The 23,938-nt window shown below is 37.9% G+C and overlaps 1 protein-coding gene across 3 annotated transcripts in view; it reads left to right on the top strand.

Moving 5' to 3' along the window:
• The window catches only part of LRP12 (LDL receptor related protein 12), an 88,738-nt gene that overhangs the window by 42,404 nt on the left and 22,396 nt on the right, over nt 1–23,938 (top strand). The gene's annotated exons all lie outside the window — the stretch shown is intronic.

Raw genomic sequence — 23,938 nt, forward strand, 5'->3', positions numbered from 1 at the left:
AAGTGTATCCCAATCATATCATTAAAAATATAAATGGATGCTCTCTCAAAACGTGAATTTGGATGTACAGGTTCATTGCAGTTTTTCTTTAGTCAGTATGGAGCTATAGAAGGTGTAATGCTTGGTATAGGATAAGCCTTCTGAATTCCTTGTATCCCTGGTTGAAATGAGAGCCCTTTCAGTGCTCTTATCGATGGGAAATTCGCTTTTGGAAGAATCTCTAAATGTAGGACTTGCTCTTTCTTGGGACCAGCAAGCAGCAAAAGGGATGAGGTGGCTCAGTGTTCTGTGGAGCTGCCTGCTTCTGCTCTTCACCTGCTCTTGTCACCTCTGCTGCTTTATTCGACAGTGCTTAGCGCCTTAGCTCGTTCGTTGTTTACTTTCTGGAAGTTTTAATGACATTTTTGAAGAATTTTAACTTACGTGCTGTAGTATTTTCAGGTAATTTATCACCCAGATCAGGACACTTTTAAAGCAAAAGGATACACTGTTTTCAATATACTGATACCACAAGCAAACCAGAACTATCCTAGACAATTTGGAATGTACAGTCACCCTAACTGTAATGAATTAAATTCATTCAGCTTGTATTAAACACCTGATATGTACCTCGTGCTGAGAAGGATGGGAGTAAGCAGTAAGTAAAAAAATTCCTTCCCAGCTGAGCAGGCTCATCTGCTGCTCAAGCCAAGGCCTCCTCTGCCCACTCTTGCAGCTTCCAGGGTCCTGAGCACCACCACCACCAAAGCCTCCTTTGACCACACGTGGGGCCCATGTGGCCTGTCCATGCCAAAGCCTCCTCCAGAATCTACCCTGGGCACCCCAGCATGAGAGCAGAAGCTGCCAATGCTGGTGGGGCTGAATGCTAAAACATGGGGTTAGGAAAGTGAATCTAGGGAGAGGACTGCTGTTGGCTATGCAGAAACAACATGAAGCGATGGGAAAAGCTGAACAGATGAATCACAAGTAGGGGCTTCCCAGGTGATGTTAGTGGTAAAGAATCCGCCTGCCAATGCAAGAGACATAAGAGACCCATATTCGATCCCTGGATCAGGAAGATCCCCTGGAGGAGAAAAATGGCAACCTGGTCCTGTATTCTTGCCTGAAAAATCCCATGGACAGAAGAGCCTTGTGGGCTACAGTCCATGGGGTCACAAAGACTCTGCACAACAGAGCACACACACAGGCATAGGCAGTCACAAGTAATGGAATTGAAACTGTGATTAAAATCTTTCAGGAAACAAAAGTTCAGAACCAGATGGCTTTATAGGTGAATTCTGTCAAACATTTAGAGACGAGCTAACACCTATCCTTCTCAAACAATTCCAAAAAATTGCAGAGGGATAAATACTCCCAACCTCATTGTACGAGGCCACCATCACCCTGATACCAAAACCAGACAAAGATATCACACAAGAAAGAAAATTACAGGGCAATATCACTGATAAACATAGATGCAAAAATCCTTAACAAAAAAAATACTAGCAAACCAAACCTAACAACGTGTTAAAAGGATCATAACAATGATCAAGTGGGATTTATCCCAGGAGTGCAAGGATTATTCAGTGCATGCCAACGAATCAACGTGATACACCATATTAACAAATTGAATTAAAAACATATGTTCTCAATAGATGCAGAAAAAGCTTTTGACAGAATTCATCATCCATTTATGACAAAAAAAAAAAAAAAACTCTCCAGAAAGTGAGCATATAGGGAACCTACTTCAGTATAATAAAGGGCATATATGACCATGGACAGAGGAGCCTGTTAGGCTGCAGTCCATGGGGTCGCTAAGAGTCGGACACGACTCAGCGACTTCACTTTCGCTTTTCACTTTCATGCATTGGAGAAGGAAATGGCAACCGGCTCCAGTGTTCTTGCCTGGAGAATCCCAGGGACGGGGAGCCTGGTGGGCTGCTGTCTATGGGGTCACACAGAGTTGGACACGACTGAAGTGACTTAGCAGCAGCAGCATGACGAAACCACAGCAGACGCTCTCAGTGGTTAAAACCTGAAAGCATTTCCTCTAAGATCAGAAACAAAACAAGTATATCCAGTCTCACTACTTCTATCCAACATAGTTGTGGAATTTGTAGCAACAGCAATCAGAAAAGAAAAATAAAAGGAATCCAGGTTGGAAAAGAACAAGTAAAACTCTCACTTTTTGCAGATGACCTGATACTATACATAAAAAGTCCTAAAGATGCCAATAGAAGACTACTAGAGCTCATCAATGAATTTGGTTAAGTTGCAGGATACAAAATTAATACTCAGAAATCTCTTACATTGTTATACACTAACAATGAAAGATCAGAAAGAGAAATTAAGGAAACTATACCATTTACCATGCAACAAAAAAAAGAATAAAATGCCTAGCAGTAAACCTACCTAAGGAGGCCAAAGAGCTATCTTCAAAGAGTTGGACATGACTGAACAATTTTGACTTTCAAAAGACTAAGTTACTCATGAAAGAAATCCAAGATGACATAAGCAGATGGAGAAAAATACCATGTTCTTGGATTGGAAGAATTGGATTGTGAAATTGACTATACTACCCAAAGCAATCCACAGATTCAGTGTAATGCGTGTCAAATCACCAAGGACGTTTTTCACAGAATTAGGACAAAAAATTTTACAATTTGTATAGAAACATGAAAGACCTCAGATAGCCAATGCAGTCCTTTTTTTAAAAAAAGATTTATTTTATATTTTGGCTGTGGTGGGTCCTTGTTGCTGCACTCGGACTTTCTCTAGTTGCTTCCAGCGGGAACTATTTGTGGCAGTGCTTGGGCGTCTCACTGTGGTGGCTTTGCTTGTTGTGGAGCACAGGCTCTAGGCACACAGGCTTCAGAAGTTGCAGTACACAGGTTCAGTAGTTGTGGCAGATGGGCTTAGTTGCACAGCAGCATGTGGGATCTTCCTGGATCAGGGACCAAACTGGTGGTATTCCTTTCATTGCAAGGTGGATTCTTAACCACTGGACCATCAGGGAAGCCCGGCCGAAGCAGTCTTGAGAAAGTAAAACAGAGCTGGAGCAATCAGGCTCCCTGATGTTATACTATACTACAAAGCTACAGTAATCAAGGCAGCATGATACCAGCACAAAAACAGAAATATAGATCAGTGGAACAAGATAGAAAGCTCAGAAATAACCCACGCATCTATGGTCACCTAATCTGTGACAAAGGAGGCAAGAATATGCAATGGAGAAAAGACAGTCTCTTCAATAAGTGGTGCTGGGAAACTGGACAGGTACATGTAAAAGAAAGAAATTAGAACATTATCTAACACCATACACAAAAATAAGTTCAAAATGGATAAAAGATCTATATGTAAGGCTAGATAACTAAAAAATTCTTAGAAGAAAACATAGGCAGAACATGCTCTAAGATAAATCACAGCAAGATCTTTTTTGACCCACCTCCTAGAGTAATAAAAACAAAGAGAAACAATTCAGATTTAATGAAACTTAGAAGCTTTTGCACAGCAAGAGAAACCGTTAAAAAAAATGAAAAGACAACCCTCAGAATGGGAGAAAATATTTGCAGATGAAGCAACAAAGGATTAATCTAACAGCTCATGCAGCTTGATTTCAAAAAAACAACCCAATCAAAAATGAGAAGACCTAAATAGATACTTCTTCAAAGAAGACATACAGATAGCCAACACACACATGAAAAGGTTCAGCATCACCAATTATTAGAGAAATGTAAATCAAAACTACAGTGAGGTATCACCTCACACCATTTAGAATGACCACCATCAAAAAATTCACAAACAGTAAATGCTGGAGATGGTGTAGAGTAAAGGGAACCCTCTTACACTGTTGGTGGGAATGTAAATTGATACAGCCACTATGGAGAGCAGTATGGAGGGTCCTTAAACTAAAAAGTAGAAGTACCATGTGACCCAGCAATCCCACTCCTAGGCATATCCTGGAGAGAACCATAATTCCAAAAGATACATGCACCTTAGTGTTCACTGCAGCACTGTTTACAACAGCCAGGACTTGGAAACCGCCTAAATGTCCATCCACAGAAGAATGTATAGAGATGTGGCACATACAGACTACTGAACATTCAGCTCAGTTCAGTCCAGTTGCCCAGTCGTATCCGACTCTTTGCAACCTCGTGAATCGCAGCACGCCAGGTCTCCCTGTCCATCACCAACTCCCGGAGTTCACTCAAACTCATGTCCATCGAGTCGGTGATGCCATCCGGCCATCTCATCCTCTGTCGTCCCCTTCTCCTCCTGCCCCCAATCCCTCCCAGCATCAGGGTCTTTTCCAGTGAGTCAACTCTTCGCATGAGGTGGTCAAAGTATTGGAGTTTCAGCTTGAGCATCATTCCTTCCAAAGAAATCCCAGGGCTGATCTCCTTCAGAATGGACTGGTTGGATCTCCTTGCAGTCCAAGGGACTCTCAAGAGTCTTCTCCAACACCACAGTTCAATATTACTCAGCCATAAAAGGAATGAAATGATGCAGTTTGCAGAGATATGGAGAGACCTAGAGACTGTCATACAGAGTGAAGTAAATCAGAACAGTAACAACAATTATCATATAACACTATTTATATGTGGAATATAGAAAAACAGTACAGGTGAACTTAGGACTTGTAGAGCAGAAATAGGGATGCAGAAGTAGAGGATGGATATGTGGATACATATGGACAGGAAAGGAGGAGTCGGGTGAATTAGGAAAACGGGACTGACATATACACTAATGTGTATAAATCAGATGGTTAATGAGAACCCACTGTATAGCACATGGAACTCCATTCAATGCTCTGTGGTAAATAGGAAGGAAATCCAAAAAAGAGGGGAGATACATATATATATCAGTTATTACATCAGCTATATATGTATGTATAGCTGATTCACTTTGCTATACAGCAAAAACTAACACAACATTGTACAACAACTATGCTCTAATAAAAGTTAATTTTAAAAATATTCCTGTCTCAAGAACTTAACCATAGAATTGAGAATAGTGAATCCGGTGGTAAATAATGACCACATTACGGTTGATCATGAATTTATAAAAAGCCTAGTTACAATGTCTGGTGTGAGGTAAATGATTTAATATTTTTCTTTACTTAGTTGTAAGTAGTACCAGGTACTTAGTTTTGTTTAGTCATATGAATTTTTATGGGAATTAGTAATTTATGGTTAATAATATACCTTGGGTTCTTAGGCCTCAGATAATTTATTTCTATTTCTAGCATTCTGGTCATTTTCATCTTCCTTTTCCTCAAATCTTTGCTAAGAGATATGTTTTTATCCTTTTGCTGGTTCTTATGCTGTAGGAATTGTCACGAGAAAATGGGAGTTAGCAAAAAGTATATATCTAGTGGTTGTATAATGGAAAAGAATGATTGGATAAAGTTATTTTTTGTATGCTTGCTTTCTTTAGAATTTTTTTACATGATTTCATACATAAATCATTGAAATTATATCATAGAAATTGTAAGTAATTTAATTGTATATAAGAAAGTAGGAAGGCTGTTTTAATATTCTTTTTTTAAAATGCCTAAGCTAAATGCCTCCTGTTCTCTTTTGAATGTCTAAGTTTGTAAAATGGCTAAGTTATTGTTCATCTCCTACATAGAATGAAACATTTTTTAGATCAGATTGATTTATACACATTAAACAAATATATTTGACTTTTAATGTGTATCTACTTTGAATTTTACTATATAATCTATATGTATTTGAATCAGAATAATTCTAGGTGCACTCGCCTATAATGGAAAAGAATCTAAAAAAGAATATATATATGTGTATATATATACACACATACATATATACATATATAACTGAATCATTTTGCTGGACACCTGAAACTTAACATCATAAATCAAACTGTACTTCAATTTTTTTAAAAAAAAAAATTTTTAGATGTAATTTGATTATATCCTCATTGTTCTTAATTACTTCCAAATCATTTTTTTGTTTTCACAAATTCTGTTTATACATTATATAAGTTACATTAAATATTTATAAAAATTGGAAGAAGAGCAAAAAGATTACAAAAATCACCCACTAACCTTGTATTCTTAGTAACTAATAACACTATAGTTTATTTCATTTGTACTCTGTGTATACCTTTAAAAATAATTGTATTTGCATTTGGGTTATAAGTAATTGTGTCTCCTGCCTTTTCTATTTAACATTGTATAGAATACATTTATTTTTCATAGTTGTTATTTTAATACCTATATAGTAAAGTTTCCATCCTGTGGCTATATTGTAATGTTCTTAAACATATCATTGGGGTTTTCCCCAGTGGGTTCTCCCTAGGCTGGATTATGTTGCAAGGAACAATTTAATAAATATTTAGCCCTTTTTAAAATTTCTGAGATTATTTCTTTGGCGTAGATTTCTAGAATTGGAATTACTGTATCAAAGGTCATAAAGAATTTAATGACTCTGAAAACCTTTTGACAGATTGCTTTCAGAAAGGATTATGCTAAAGTACAGAGCTACCGCCTAGAAACGAGAGCACTTAGACTGCATATAATCATGCTTTTCCTGTTTAACTTGTTTCTTACCTTGTTTCTATTAGGTTTCTATTAAAGTCCCAACCTTTTATTTTCGCCAGACTGTTCAGAAATGTAACTGTTTACTTCTTTTCAGATTCATGGCTCAAAAGTTGTGACATTGTAAAGAATAAAGGAATGAGATTGGCTTTCTTTAATGGTTAAGCAGAAACTACCCTGAAATTTAAGACTTTCTGGTTGCTCATAGGTGCAGATGTTGGAACAAGTGCTTTCTGAGCTAGAAAGTTTTTATTTATGAAATTTAATAAGTTATTCCCAGTTCACCAGTGATACAGCTGCTGAATGTTCCTACCTTACAACATCTGTAGCTAAAAGCTCTCAGGTTAGCCCAATCTTGAATCTTCTTTATATTTGACTTCAAATCTTTGTCAGGCAAGGCTGACATTTCAGAGAGCAGAGAAAGAGAGTTATCTGCTTAGGAAGTTTCTTTCCTAATACGTGTTCGTATTAATTGAATTACCAGAGTATAGAAAATAGTAGCTGTTACCTGTTATTCTTCGTATATTCTGTCAGAATTTTTATTCTATTAAAATCATCACCCTTTCTTGTTTTTGTGTTTTTTCATTTTATAGTTCCTATTCTTGTCCTCAATGGCCTAGCATGCTACTGATCCTATAAGTCTTTTAAAACTAATAATTTAGTTGTGGGCCTTTTAAAGTAGGAGATATTTTCTTTTTTTAAATTAAAAAAAATTAAAATGTGAACCATTTTTAAAGTCTGTATTGAATTTGTTACATATTGCTTATGTTTTGATTTTTGGTTGCGAGGCATTTGGAATCTTAGCTCTCTGACCAGGGATTGAACCCATGCCTCCTGTCTTGGAAGGTGAAATCTTAATCACTGGACTGCCGGGAAAGTCCCTAGGAGATATTATTTCTAAGTTGCAATAATTTGCTTACAAATTATTGAGCAACATTTTACAATAGCATGAAGCACTGTAGTAAAATAGCTTTAGTTTTATCCAGTTTTAGGCTTGAATACTATAATATGGTATATTGAAGTTTTCCTGGAAGAACATCTTGGTTTAGTAATACTTTTATTGTCCTAGAATTTTTAGGTCTTAACAAAAAAAAAAGTCTGAAAGGAAATGAAGCTTAAATATAATTATTTGATAGCAGTTCACAGTTGTTTTTTAAATATAAAAAAGTTGCATGAATAAAGCAACAGGTACAAGTGGTTCTTTGTACCTTTCCTGTTATTTTAATGTTATTTTTAATTATTCAGTTAAATACCTGGACCTCTTGCTAAACTTATGAAAAAGAATTTCACCAGTTCTTTTGACCAGTACAGTATCTTTTATTCATGTTGCAAATGTCAGGGGGAAGGAAAGTTTATAAATTTTGTAGTTTTTAGGATTTCAAAATATAAAAACAGACCTTTATGTGAACCCAAGGAACTGTCCTTCAAATGAAGAAAGTGAGTGGAGAATACAAGACAGTACATTTGGAAAAAAAAAAATTAGTTCAGGAAACAACACCACATTAGTTTTTAGGATTTCAAAATATAAAAACAGAACTTAGTATGATCACAAGGAACTGTGCTTCAAATGAAGAAAGTGAGTGGCGAATACAGAACAGAGTACATTTCAAAAACAAAACCAAAAAAATACCGCATTAGTTTAGTTTAGTTTATAAACAATGACTATACAAACATTGCCTGCCTTCAGAGAGTTTATTTTTGAAACACTTGAGCTTTTGGAGTAGAGGATTCCCTGTTAATTTTAGCAATGATACAATGGTAGTATTATAATGTTTATATATTATACTTTTATATGTAATATTATATGCTGCATAATTAAATCTACTATAACTTTTTATAAAATAATATATTTTATGTGAAGCATTTACCTAATCATAACATTTCATGTGTTATAAATATCAAATGTTTACTGAACAATTATGTTTATAGCAGGATTATTATATCTTATAATTGTATGTTCTTAATAAATAAAGTCAACAGCAGAACATTAAATGTAGCAGTACCATAGACAGGACAGGGTATAGTGTGACAGAAGTGTGCAGTGTATAGATGGCAGAAGTGATCATCTGCTCAAGTGAGCAGGCCAGCTCTGCTGAAGGTAAAAAGCAAGTTGCATTCAAACATTTGACATTTTTTTTTCGACTCTGTTAACTTTGAGAATAATTTTTTTTAAACTTTGACAGTAATTATTCAGTGTGTTCATTAAGTCATGTCTGATTCTTTGTGACGTCTTGGACTGCTGCGCTCCAGGCTTCCCTGTCCACCACTCTCTCCCAGAGTTTGCTCAGATTCATGTCTGTTGACTTAGTGTTGCTGTCTAACCATCACATCATTTGCCTCCTTCTCCTTTTGCCTTCAATCTTTACCAGTATCAGGGTCTTTTCCAGTGAGTCAGCTCTTTATATCAGGTGGCCAGAGTATCGGAGCTTCAGCATCAGTCCTTCCAATGAATATTCAGGGTTGATTTCCTATAAGATTGACTGATTTGATCTCCTGTGGTCCAAGGAATTCTCAAGAGTTGTCTTCAGCACCACAATTTGAAAGCGTCAATTCTTTGACTCTCAGCCTTCTTTATTGTCCAACTCTCGCATCCTTACATGAATACTGGAAAAGCCATAGCTTTGACTATTCAAACTTTCGTCAGCAAAGTGATGTCTCTACTTTTTAATAAGCTCTCTAGGTTTGTCATAGCTTTCCTTCCAAGGAGCAAGCATCTTTTAATTTTATGGGTGCAGTCACCATCCTCAGGGATTTTGGAGACCTGAGATCATGTTAATTATTTGTACTTTTGCTAAGGCATGGATTTGAAGATACTGTGCATCTGCTGTGCAAAAGCCAGTCACTTAGCAGATGAGCAGCATTAATTAACAGACCCATATGGGACTTCCCTGATGGCAGAGTTGTAAAGAATCTACTGCCAATAAAAGAGACACAGTTTTGATCCCTGGGTCGGGAAGAGAGAAAAATGGCAACCCACTCCAGTATTCTTGCCTGGGAAATCCCATGGACAAAGGAGCCTGGCTGGCTGCAGTTCATGCGGTCGCAAGAGTCAGATATGACTTAGCAACTAAACAACAACAAACAGATTGAAACAAGTTAGGGGGTGATTTAATCTTAAGCTGCAGTGATAGAAATATAATATCCAGAACATAGTCCGTCAAACTCTTTACTCCTCCCTTAAACATAATCTGAATATTAGGTTTATTTCTGGATGTCACCCTTGACAGAGGACACCAAGACTGGAATACTCTCAGAAGATGTGTTATACTAAAAACTGTATCAAGGCTGATAGAAATTACTTACAAAAATGTGAACTGTAAGGCCAGTTTATCTTTGCTCTGGTGCTAATTCCTGCATTTCTTCTGTTTCCAGCAAGAATCACAGTAAACTTCAAAAATTGCTAGTTTTTCCCATTCTGGAAATAGAAATAGTAGCTTGCTTAGCATTTTATTCATCTAGAGTGCTTAAATTTAGAAAATGTGAGTAACGTATCAATCGTTTTTATACCCTTCCAGGAAAAAATTGCCCTTTTACAGCCTTTTTAAAAAGGTATAAAAGGTAGAATCTTCTGTATTCATTTTATCTTGTGCTTTGCCAGCAAAATTCAAAATTATTCTTGCCCTTAGAAATTTTAGGATAAAACTAGTTAGGTAGTTCCATTAAGAGTACTCTGCTGATCTTATATTCATATTGTGCTGTAACCCTGTTAGAACTAAGAAGACTGTATTTTTTTTAAATTTTCTTTCTGTATTTTTCCACATTTTGTACCTATTTTAACTCTTTAAAATGTATTGTATTTTACTGCCATGTAGCCCCTGATTATTGTTTGTTTGTCCTGGACAGCGTTGTCACTGTTGAGTCGCTAAGTCTTTTGCGATCCCATGGACTATAGCCTGCCAGGCTCCTCTGTCCATGAGATTTCCCAGGCAAGAAGACTGGAGTGGGTTGCCATTCCCTTCAGGGGATCTTCCCAACCCAGGGTTCAAACCTGGGTCTCCCATATTGCAGGCAGATTCTTTATCACTGAGTCACCTGGGAAGCCCTGGACAGTAGTGACCTTTAAGAAGCCAAGAAGTTATTGCCTTGAATAGAGCTAATGACCAAGTGAATATTTTGGTCCTTGAAAAAATCATTAAGAATTATAGGAATAAGTTTATTGCTGTATCCATTCTTAAGTATCTGCTCTAATGTAGAGGAATGAATATCCAGTTATTATTCATTCTGGATTTAGGATATCCTGGGTATAGGAGTTCCTGCTTTCATAAATATGTGTGATTCCCAAGTCTAAGGGTAATGAGAGGGTATCCTAAGTGTGAGTGATAGATTAATATAAAGTTTTCTGCTTATGCTGATTCTTACATTTTAAATGATAATTAAAAGCTTTCCCATGTTAGACTAGTGAACATTGCTATTAGAGTGCTAGTAATTATTTCCCTAAAGGGAAAAGGTCAGTTTGCCGACCTCTCAAAAAAATTAGAATGAAATATGAAGTAATTCTAAGGGGTGCTACTTGCATCCAACCTGTCTCCTTCTAGCTCAGTCCATCCTCAGAATGTTGACTCTTCTGACAGTTTCATTACGACAGAGCTCAGGTATTAAAGGAGTCTGGACAACAAAGGTCAAAAAAATCAAGGTTTTAAGTGTGTGCAACAAACCCAGTCAAGTTGCAGAAGTGGACTTTGAAACCAAGTTTCCTCCTGACCAGGGCTTCTGTGTTCTCTGTTGAGTTGCAAAGCTGGGCTGTGTCCTCCCAAGGGGCATCCTGCCAAAGGGCCATCTTCTACTTACATGTCACTCATCTTGCAGATTCTGACACTCAATGGGGTATGTGCCCTGTGTTCTCAGCAATCCATGGTCTTCATGCTCGACATGCTTGCTTTCTAAACTCTGCCTGTTTGTCCAATATGAAGAATCTATAAGAACACAACCACTTTCCATTAGTCATCCAGCCTTCTCTGGTTTCCTCTTCTCTACTTCTCTTTCCTTTGAAATACCTCCCTCAGCCTTCACTGCCTACCCTTACTGCTTCTATTCTGCCCCATATCCTAATCAGCTTACCTGGAGTTAATGTATATATGTACATACTATTATTAAAAGAACTTCTAGAATCCTGTTTAATTCCAAAGAGACTAGGAAGCAGTTTTGTCCTGCCGGCAGTCCCTGTATAGATTTGTAGCCAATAGGAATCAGTCTTTAGAAACTTTAAGTATACCCTGTTTATCTGTGCTATCATAGATTCTGTACCTTTTTCTCCATGTAAATATAGGACCAAGACATATTTTTTTTACCAAATGAGACCACTTTTATCTTTATTGAAGTTCTGTTGAGGCCTCTTTCCCCTCATCCCCTGGTAATATTTCCAGGTGTCATAGGGAGCTCCCTAGTGGGCAGTAGTGTGTCCTAGCAACCAAAAATTCCCCATGCTGCTACTAATACCTGGTGCAGCAAAACAAATAAATATTTAAAAAGAAAAGAGTGCCGCTCTATAGCCTACTGCCTGGACATTTAATTTCTTGTGACTTTAGGAAAATTACTTAATTTCTCTGTACCTCCATTTTATAGTCATTGGTTAAATAGAGCTAATAATAGTAATAATTAAATGTGAAAAGACATGAGAAAAAGAAGTACCTGATGGGCAGTAACATTATCATTAGCCAGGGGACCTACAGACCTGACCACACACTCCTCACTTGGAATATATTCACAGATCTTGAATTTATGAACCATAAGCTTCTGATTAGTGACAAAAATCTCATCTTTAGCACTTTTCACCATACTGTAACTTTTCAAATCAGTGCCCTTCTTTTCAATTAACAGTGGACCAGCTGGCATGTGGTTTCCAGGCTAATCCTCTAACTATACACTTTATTCTCCATGTCTTCCATGTTTTGCGTGATTCACTTATTACCCTTAGGATCATTTGTAGGTTCATCACACATGACCGTTCAACAATCACCATTTGCTTGTGAATTTTTTTACTTTGGAGGTGGTATTTTTTTAAGTTCATTTGTTTCCATTGGAATCAAACCCTTTTTATTTGTATTTTCAACACGTGGGATTGCTTTTGTATTCAACAGCCATAATGAAGTTAATATTTATGGAGCACTCTATGCACTGAAAAAATGAGACGGCCAAATGATAGTGAGCACCATTGACTATAAATACTTTGAAACAGAGTGAGCGTGCTTTTGTTTTATACTGCAACTTGATCAAGTAAAATTTTACAAGTAGAAGAGTTTCCGTACTTGCTTTTTAGCTGATCTCTTTGCTGCACCAGTTTGCCTTCCCACAGGTTGTATACAGCAAGGTAATGTTTACACAGTATTTGTATCATATCACTTCTTTTAGCAGTAGCATACCTTGCCTTAGCTAGTATCTATAGAACTGAGTCACTAAATTCTTCTGATTTGAAATGTGCTCTTTACTCTGATTCTTCTCACTTCTCTTCAGTGAAAGAAACCCTTCGTTAACAAGACAAACTTGACTTACATAAGGCCCCAAAGTGGGCCTTTGTTTCTGTTTAATAATACCCTATGCCTTATGACACATTGTTTATAAATACACACTATGTCATGTGGGACTGTATTGTCTTGTACGCAAGGTCTTCCCAGGTGGCTCAGTGGTAAAGAATCCGCCTGCCAATGCAGGAAAAGTGGGTTCGATCCCTGGGTCGAGAAGATCCCCTAGAGAAGGAAATGGCAGTGCACTCCAGTGTTCTTGCCTGGGAAATCCCATGGACAAAGGAGCCTGGCAGGCTACAGTTCATGGGGTCTCAAAGAATTGAACAGGACTGAGCAACTGAACAGAAATATGTCTTGTATGCTCTCATAACTATTTATATGTTTCTTAGATTCAGTTAATAAGCATAATTCATTTTTACAAAGCTTCAGTGTCCATGAGAACATTAATTTTCTTCATGTTCTTTTGTGCTTTTTGTATATATCTTGTGTACTTAAGGTGGCCAGTAAGCACAACTGATTTTTACTTGCATTTCAGCTTTGTGATTTGTTAAAACTAAAGGCACAAAGATTTCATATCACCTTTAGTCACAAAGCGCCAAAAACCCTTGTCAGTTTTGAAAAGAAACCCCATTCTTTATCTGTGGAACAGGAAATTGGACTTTTTCCCTTATAAGTAGAACTGTAAGTTTCTTTCCATGTCTCTTTTTTTCAGGTCTTAAAATCCATAAAATATTTTGAAATCGTCCTCTTCTCTCCCATGTGGCCTCTAAAATAGAGGTTGTTTGTACAGTTTCTGTTCTTTAAATGGTTACTTTAAAGATAATAGGTATGGTGAACAAATCTAATTTTGAAATCATAGTTACCAGCTTTTTCTGTGGGATTATTGAACTAGTATCAGAATAAGCATGAAGAAGTCTTGGGTCTCAGTTAGTTTTGCCCTGTTTTCTCAACTCTACAGTGAGAGCTTTGTATTTTAAACCTGAAAATTATCAAAATTTTATTAAGAATGCCATCAAAGAATCTCTACCTATTTACTTTTCAGTTAATTCTTCTTTTCTTAATTGAGAACATATATGATCAATTAAAAAGTGTATTCTTTAATTTAGCCTTTAATGCCTTTTAACCACTAGCATTGTAATAATGCTATTTTCTTTTTTCATTCCAAATGTCCAAATGGAATAGGCTTTAGGGGAGCTAATCAGATAACCAGAGGCTTCCCTGGTGGCTCAGATGGTAGAGTCTGCCTGTGATGCAGGACCTGGGTTCGATCCCTGGAGAAGAAAATTGCAACACACTCCAGTATTCTTGCCTGGAAAATCCCATGAACGGGGGACCCTGGCAGGCTACAGTCCTTGGGATCACAAAGAGTTGGACACGATTAGCAGCTAACACTTACGCTAATCACTGCATTCTATGAAGAAGACGCTCTCAGAGTTGAAAGTTGCTAACTTTTGAATGAACATTTAGAACTCTTAATTTGGCAGCTTCTATTTCTGAGTTATGGGAAACCTATCAAAAGTAGAGATATATATTATCATCACCCAAAATACTTGAATATTTGTTTATATCTGAAGATACTGACTTAAGTAAATTAAATAGATTTTTTTAAGGTATTTCTGTTCTGAGAACAGAAAATTGATACTGATCATTCAGTTCAGTTCAGTCGCTCAGTCGCATCCGACTCTTAGCAACCCTATGAATAGCAGCACGCCAGGCCTCCCTGTCCATCACCAACTCCCAGAGTTCACTCAGACTCATGTCCATCGAGTCGGTGATGCCATCCAGCCATCTCATCCTCTGTTGTCCCCTTCTCCTCCTGCCCCCAGTCGCTCCCAGCATCAGGGTCTTTTCAAATGAGTCAGCTCTTCACATCAGGTGGCCAAAGTATTGGCCTTCCAGTGAATACCCAGGACCGATTTCCTTGAGGATGGACTGGTTGGATCTCCTTGCAGTCCAAAGGACTCGCGAGAGTCCTGTCCAACACCGCAGTTAAAAAGCATCAATTCTTCGGTGCTCAGCTTTCATCACATCCAACTCTCACATCCATACATGACCACTGGAAAAACCATAGCCTTGACTAGACAGACTTTTGTTGGCAAAGTAATGTCTCTCCTTTTTAATATGCTCTCTAGGTTGGTCATAACTTTCCTTCCATGGAGCAAGTGCCTTTTAATTTCATGGCTGCAGTCACCATCTGCAGTGATTTTGGAGCCCCCCAAAATAAAGTCTGACACTGTTTCCACTGTTTCCCCATCTATTTGCCATGAAGTGATGGGACCAGATGCCATAATCTTTGTTTTCTGAATGTTGAGCTTTAAGCCAACTTTTTCACTCTCCTCTTTCACTTTCATCAAGAGGCTTTTTAGTTCCTCTTCACTTTCTGCATATGGGTGGTGTCATCTGCATATCTGAAGTTATTGATATTTCTCCCAGCAATCTTGATTCCAGTTGGTGCTTCTTCCAGCACAGCGTCTCTCATGATGTACTCTGCATAGAAGTTAAATAAGCAGGGTGACATTATGCAGCCTTGACATACTCCTTTTCCTGTTTGAAACCAGTCTGTTGTTCCCTGTCCAGCTCTAACTGTTGCTTCCTGACCTGCATATAGCTTTCTCAAGAGGCAGGTCAGGTGGTCTGGTATTCCCATCTCTTTCAGACTTTTCCACAGTTTATTGTGATCCACACAGTCAAAGGCTTTGGCATAGTCAATAAAGCAGAAATAGATGTTTTTCTGAAACTCTCTTGCTTTTTCGATGATCCAGCGGATGTTGGCAATTTGATCTCAGGTTCCTCTGCCTTTTCTAAAACCAGCTTGAACATCTGGAAGTTCATGGTTCACGTATTGCTGAAGCCTGGCTTGGAGAATTTTGAGCATTACTTTCCTCACATGTGAGATGAGTGCAATTGTGCGGTAGTTTGAGCATTCTTTGGCATTGCCTTTCTTTGGGACTAGAATGAAAATTGAGCTTTTCCAGTCCTGTGGCCACTGCTGAGTTTTCCAAATTTGCTGACATATTGAGTGCAGCACTTTCACAGCAGCATCTTTCAGGATTTGAAATAGCTCAACTGGAATACCATCACCTCCACTAATTTTTTTCATAGTGATGGTTTCTAAGGCCCACTTGACTTCACATTCCAGGATGTCTGGCTCTAGGTGATTAATATCTTCTGCTTCTGTTAAGTCCATACCATTTCTGTCCTTTATTGAGCCCATCTTTGCATGAAATGTTCCCTTGGTATCTCTAATTTTCTGGAAGAGATCTCTAGTCTTTCCCATTCTGTTCTTTTCCTCTATTTCTTTGCATTGATCGCTGAGGAAGGCTTTCTTATCTCTCCTTGCTATTCTTTGGAACTGTGCATTCAGATGCCTGTATCTTTCCTTTTCTTCTTTGCTTTTCACTTCTCTTCTTTTCACAGCTATTTGTAAGGCCTCCTCAGACAGGCATTTTGCTTTTTTGCATTTCTTTTCCATGGGGATGGTCTTGATCCCTGTCTCCTGTACAATGTCATGAACCTCCGTCCATAGTTCATCAGGCACTCTTGTCTATCAGATCTAGTCCCTTAAATCTATTTCTCACTTCCACTGTATCCCATAAGGGATTTGATTTAGGTCATACCTGAATGGTCTAGTGGCTTTCCCTACTTTCTTCAATTTAAGTCTGAATTTGGCAATAAAGAGTTCATGATCTGAGCCACAGTCAGCTCCTGGTCTTGTTTTTGCTGGCTGTATAGAGCTTCTCCATCTTTGGGTGCAAAGAATATAATCAGTCTGATTTCGGTGTTGACCATCTGGTGATGTCCATGTGTAGAGTCTTCTCTTGTGTTAGAAGAGGGTGTTTGCTATGACCAGTGCGTTCTCTTGGCAAAACTCTATTAGCCTTTGCCCTGTTTCATTCTGTATTCCAAGGCCAAATTTGTCTGTTACTGCGGATGTTTCTTGACTTCCTACTTGCATTCCAGTCCCCTATAATGAAAAGGACATCTCTTTGGGGTGTTAGTTCTAAAAGGTCTTGTAGGTCTTCATAGAACTGTTCAACTTCAGCTTCTTCAGTGTTACTGGTCTGGGCATAGGCTTGGATTACCGTGATATTGAATGGTTTGTCTTGGAAACGAACAGAGATCGTTCTGTCGTTTTTGAGATTGCATCCAAGTACTGCATTTTGGACTCTTTTGTTATATTAAGAGATATATTAACAAAGCAAAATGAACAAAGACTAAAATATAGTCATTCTTGCCCAAATGCCATGTGTGTGTTCCTGGAAAATCTCATATTCTGTGAAACTGAACACTAAACTAAGAGGGCTTATGAGAAAGACAGTTTTGGTACAGATTGCTTACAACTATGTAACTCTATTAAGTACTGTCCTAGCAAATAAAATGTTGATCCAAATGCCAGGACAAATATCTCCTGATGGTTACACCTAGACTCAGTCCATACTTTGCAGCCACATACTCTGAAGTTCAGACTTTCTCCTTGAAGATACATGCTTCTTCTAATGGAGACCAGTTTAATCAAAACTAAAAACATATTTCAGAGATACCCTTCATCAGTTAACGTGTTCTGTTTTATCTTGGTAGTGGGGAAGGGTGTTCACATCTCCATCTATACTTGCAGCCTCCTAAGATGGCTTAATACAGAGGAAAGTCTAGCAGTTCTTTAAAATAGTAAAAGTAAGCACTTCTTGCAATAAAAAGTTACTTCCTAGGGGCTTTGTCCTGCTCCTGATTACTTCACATCATTCACATGCTGGGAATAAGATCTTTCACAACTTCGCATTATACTGATGAGATATCTCTGTTTGCCAGTTATATATAAACTAACTCTATTGAAGAAATAATCAGAGAATAGCTAAAATAACTGTATAAACAATAGAGATGATATGGGTAAAAAAAATGGAAGTAAAAGAAGATTAGGTTTGGTACATTGTAGATTGGAATATATAGTCAAAAATCTAGAAAGATGTTTAAACTAGCAGAACCATGTACAAATTTTGTTTAAAACAAACAAAAATTCATTCCCTAAAGCAACGTTTTGTGAGTGTATATCCCAGCTCATGTCAGATATCCAGTTAGTTATGGCATAATTTTATATTCTTTCCAGAATATGATAGTGCCCAGCATATATTAAATGAACAATCACTTCCCTCTTTCACATTTAGCCTGGCCACTGCCTTAATAATCATCTCAGTATGGCATTCCAGGCATTACTGCCAACCAATCTGCTTTGGTCTATCATGTGATGTTATGTATCAACAGGTTGCTGTAATCCAAACAGTGGGCTAATCTCCTTACCAGAATAGTTGTATTTATTTCTTGCAGCACTGTTATGTGGTAGGTAGTGTTTTAATCCCCGTTAACAAGTGAGAAAGTAGATGCTAAAGTATTATCAAATTGATTGCGATAGTAAGTCACCTCAAATCTTTTATGTAAAAGGGTAAAATATAAAATGAACAATAGTATAAATATAGCAAAATAAGAACACAGTGAGATTACAGTTGATGGTAGATACTTAAACTGACATGATAAGTTGGGAATGAGAAGTCATTATAAGATACTGAAAAATAATGGAAAAGTAGAAGACTCTGAAAGCCAGTTGGAAGACTGGGACAGATATATAGGAGACAAAGCAGGCCTTTTAAGAGGTGATGAAGGCAGCCTCAGGTTGTGACTTTGAGATTTCTAGTTTTAGTTGCTGTGAGTTTTATTTCCTACACTTAAGAAATCACTGAGATTGCCTCTGATATTCTTAAAGTAAGTCTACTTTTTACTTGAATTAGGTGAAATGACAATTGTTTTCCCCAAATACGATATCTATGATAAAAACAATTCAGAATTTCAAATAAAGAGAAGGATTTGAGAAACACAGTTCTGATGATACTGAATTTGTAATGTCCAGTGGACCTTGATTATGCAGAGTCTTTGGGTTAGAGATTTTTTAACTCGTCAACTATAGGTCATAAGTGGAGATGTAGGCATGAATGAGATCTCCCATAGAAAGAGAGAAGAGCATAAAACTTGGGAATGAATCATGACATCAGTATATCAGGAGCTGGCTGAGGAAGAAGGATCCAGTCTGAGAACAGTCCCAGAAGAGTCTGAATTAGGGGAACTAAAAGAGTGATGTCAGCAAAGTCAAGGTAGTACGGGACCAAGAGGAAAAAGATCACTGTCAGGTGGCCTAAAGAGATCAAGTACCATGGAGAGTGAGGGGACATTTGATTTGATGGTGGCCTTTGCTTGCTAACACAGTTATGATGGGGTTAAGGTAAGAATATGAAAATGTCATATCAGTGGGTCAAAGAGATAATGCAAAGTGATGTAACAAAAAAATTTCACCAATGCATCCTGATAAGTATCAGAAATATAGTAGAAATATATTATGATGATGAAAGAGGGGCATGATTTAGGGCTGAAATAGGCCTTAGATATTATTCACACAGCAACTGCTTATTTTACCACATGAGGAAACCAAGTCTTTACAAGGTTTGGTAGTTTATATTATGGCAGAGCCCATAGTGGCGGATAGGACAGATGGCACTTTAGTCTTCTGATTCCAAACCTACCAGTATATATAGGCAAACTCTAAGCTCAAAAGGGAGGGGAATTTTCTTTTGATTTCTAATGTTTGTCATATTCTTTGAGCATTTAAATGTGTTCTTCCTCATATATAGAAAGGGATGAATTGTGGTTGTGCTAGATAGAGTATATTAATCTACATGTCCACTGTATTATATGTATAAAGATGTTGGTAAAAAGCCACTGGGTGAATCTAAAACAAAATGCCAGACTCAGTCATGTTGCAAAATTTAATCAAAATATATATTCATAGCCAATTAAGAGAGAAAATTTAATTTTTGATCAGATAGAATCATTAAATAATGTTATAGAAGTATTAAGTGAATTAGAATGTTAAATACTGAATACTGAAATAACTGCTCTTATTTATGAATGGAAGGTCTATCCTTTGTCAGTTGCATGAAAATAAAATATTCACAGCAGTATTTTTGAGCATCCATGCCAGGTATGAGAGCACCACCTATGGGTTTCTCAGGTATTTGAGGGAAAACTTTCTAAGCATAATCTAACAAAAATGCAATGAAATTCTTTCCTGTTTTGCTCTACAACTAGTCTCTCCAGCTAGTTGTTTAAAGGTTATTTGCTTTAAAGGTTAGGAGTTATTTGCTTTATCATAGGTTATTCCCACCTGGTTTTTGGATGTGTCCCAGAACTGTTACATCAGCTGATAAGTATTTGAGTACATTTACAGTGTTATAATTGTAAGTTAAACACAGTTTAACGTAAAATTGTATTATTCTCTTTAACGTAAATGAATCTTTTAATGAAAATGAACAGTTTACAGTATCCTGGGGGAGACATGATAATAGTTTTTGCTAGTTCGTTTGTATGTTTGTATCTTCATGAACTTAAAGATTTGTTCAATATACTGCTACAAAATGCTTTGGCAAGAAAGTGAAGAAAGGAAAAAGGGCTTATAAATGACTTACAGCATCTTTTCATTAATTGCTGAGATGATAACTCATTAGAACAAGGATGGAAACAAAATTCTGGCACTTCAGTATTCAGTCATTTCAGTTCAGTTGCTCAGTCATGTCCAGCTGTTTGTGACCCCATGGATTGCAGCACGCCAGGCTTTGCTGTCCATCACCAACTCCCAGAACTTGCTCCAACTCAACGTCCATTGAGTCGGTGATGCCATCCAACCATATCTCATTCTCTGTCGTCCCCTTCTCCTCCGACCTTCAATCTTTCCCAGCATCAGGGTCTTTTCCAAGGAGTCAGTTCTTCACATCAAGTGGCCAAAGTATTGGAGTTTCAGCATCAGTCCTTCCGATGAATATTTTGGACTGATTTCCTTTAGGATGGACTAGTTGGATCTCCTTGCAGTCCAAGGGACTCTCAAGAGTCCTGTACAACACCACAGTTAAAAAGCATCAATTCTTTAGCACTCAGCTTTCTTTATAGTCCAACTCTCACAATCCATACATGACTACTGGAAAAACCATAGCTTTGACTAGATGGACCTTTGTTGGCTAAGTAATGTCTCTGCTTTTTAATATGCTATCTAGGTTGGTCATAACTTTCCTTCCAAGGAGTAAGCATGTTTTAGTTTCATGGCTGCGGTCACTATCTGTGGTGATTTAGGAGCCCCCCAAAATAAAGTCTGTCACTGTTTCCATTGTTTCCCCCATCTGTTTGCCATGAAGTGATCGGACCGGATGCCATGATCTTAGTTTTCTGAATGTTGAGTTTAAAGCCTACTTTTTCACTCTCCTCTTTCACTTTCATCAAGAGGGCTTTTAGTTCCTCTTCACTTTCTGCCGTAAGGGTGGTGTCATCTGCACATCTGAGGTTATTGATATTTCTCCAGGCAATCTTGATTCCAGCTTGTGCTTCTTCCAGCCCAGCGTGTCTCATGATGTACTCTGCATATAAGTTAAATAAGCAGGGTGACAATATACAGCCTTGACGTACTCCTTTTCCTATTTGGAACCAGTCTGTTGTTCCATGTCCAATTCTAACTGTTGCTTCTTCATCTGCACACAGATTTCTCAGGAGGCAGGTCAGGTGGTCTGGTATTCCCATCTCTTTCAGAATTTTCCACAGTTTGTTGTGATCCACACAGTCAAAGGCTTTAGCATAGTCAATGCAGCAGAAGTAGATGTTTTTCTGGAACTCTCTTGCTTTTTTGATGATCCAGTGGATGTTGGCAATTTGATCTCTGGTTCCTCTGCTATTTCTAAATCCAGCTTGAACATCAGGAAGTTCACGGTTCACGTATTGCTGAAGCCTGGCTTGAAGAATTTTGAGCATTACTTTCCTCGCATGTGAGATGAGTGCAGTTGTGCAGTAGTTTGAACATTCTTTGGCATTGCCTTTCTTTGGATTGGAATGAAAACTGAGCTCTTCCAGTCCTGTGGCCACTGCTGAGTTTTCCAAATTTGCTGGCATATTGAGTACAGCACTTTCACAGCATCATCTTTTAGGATTTGAAATAGCTCAACTGGAATTCCATGACCTCCACTAGCTTTGTTTGCAGTGATGCTTCCTAAGGCCCACTTGACTTCACATTCCAGGATGTCTGGCCCTAGGTGAATGATGACACCATCGTGATTATATGGGTCGTGAAGATCTTTTCTGTATAATTCTGTGTATTCTTACCACCTCTTCTTAATATCTTCTGCTTCTGTTAGGTCTGTACCATTTCTGCCATTTATTGTGCCCGTCTTTGCATAAAATGTTCCCCTTGGTGTCTTTAATTTTCTTGAAGAGATCAGTAGTCTTTTCCATTCTGTTGTTTTCCTCTATTTCATTGCATTGTTCACTGAGGAAGGCTTTCTTATCTTTCCTCACTATTCTTTGGAACTCTGCATTCAAATGGGTATACCTTTCCTTTTTGCCTTTGCCTTTCACTTCTCTTCTTTTCTCAGCTGTTTGTAAGGCCTCCTCAGACAACCATTTTGCCTTTTTGCGTTTCTTTTTCTTGGGGATGATCTTGATCATTGCCTCCTGTACAGTGTCATGAACCTTCGTCCATAGTTCTTCAGGCAGTCTGTCTATCAGATGTAATCCTTTAAATCTATTTCTCACTTTCAGTGTATAATCATAAAGGATTTGATTTAGGTCACACCTGAATGGTCTAGTGGTTTTCCCTGTTGCTGCTGCTGCTGCTGAGTCGCTTCAGTCGTGTCCGACTCTGCATAACCCCATAGGTGGCAGCCCACCAGGCTCCTCCGGCCCTGGGATTCTCCAGGCAAGAACACTGGAGTGGGTTGCCATTTCCTTCTCCAATGCATGAAAGTGAAAAGTGAAAGTGAAGTCGCTCAGTCATATTCGACTTGGAGCGACCCCATGGACTGCAGTCTACCAGGCTCCTCCATCCATGGGATTTTCCAGGCAAGAGTACTGGAGTAGGGTGCCATTCAGTTTAGTCTGAATTTGGCAATAAGGAGTTCATGATCTGAGCCACAGTCAGCTCCCAGTTTTGTTTTTGCCGACTGTATAGAGCTTCTCCATCTTTGGCTGCAAAGAATATAATCAGTCTGATTTTGGTATTGACCATCTAGTGATGTCCATGTTTAGAATCTTCTCTTGTTGGAAGGTGTTTGCTATGACCAGTGTGTTCTCTTGGCAAAACTCTGTTATAGCCTTTGCCCTGCTTCATTTTGTACTCCAAAGCCAAATTTGCCTGTCACTCCAGGTATCTCTTGACTTCCTGCTTTTGCATTCTAGTCTCCTATTATGAAAAGGACATCTTTTTTGGGTGTTAGTTCTAGAAGATCTTGTAGGTCTTCATAGAACCATTCAACTTCAGCTTCTTCAGCATTACTGGTTGGGGCATAGACTTGGATTACTGTGATATTGAATGGTTTGCCTTGCTTTAATACTTTAGTGTTAATTATCCCCAAATAGAATCACATTTGGATAAATATAGTCTTTTTGTAAAATATCAAAGGATTTTTTTGGTAAGGGGAAAGCAAAAACAAGTGGAAACTTTGTGTGTGGGCAATAAGATGTATGCTAGACTCAATGTATTATATACCTATATTTTCATGCCATGAATCTCTGTGTTTGAAAAGTGATTAAAAACAAGATCCCTTTGGCAGTATACCCTAATTTCAAACTAGATGCATTTTAGGCATGAACCTGCAGAGGTTTAAAACCTTGATTGCATGTTTTCTGCAGGGAATGGCTAATTCTATTGAAATAAGTATTGACTCTCTGAGCAATATAGTTTGCCATATGTTGACCATTATGGATAAAAACTTTGCAGAATTACTTCCTAGCAAGCATACTTAACCTAAATTGAACAGACTATAACCTCTATTACATAGACACAACAAAAAATGGTCATTTTGGCAGCTACTTTCCCCACTTGTAATTTCCTCCTTTTTATCTGCTCTTACTTTAAAAATTA

This window comes from Budorcas taxicolor, chromosome 14 (genome assembly GCF_023091745.1).
Source record: "Budorcas taxicolor isolate Tak-1 chromosome 14, Takin1.1, whole genome shotgun sequence".
NCBI classification, from domain to species: Eukaryota; Metazoa; Chordata; class Mammalia; order Artiodactyla; family Bovidae; genus Budorcas; species Budorcas taxicolor.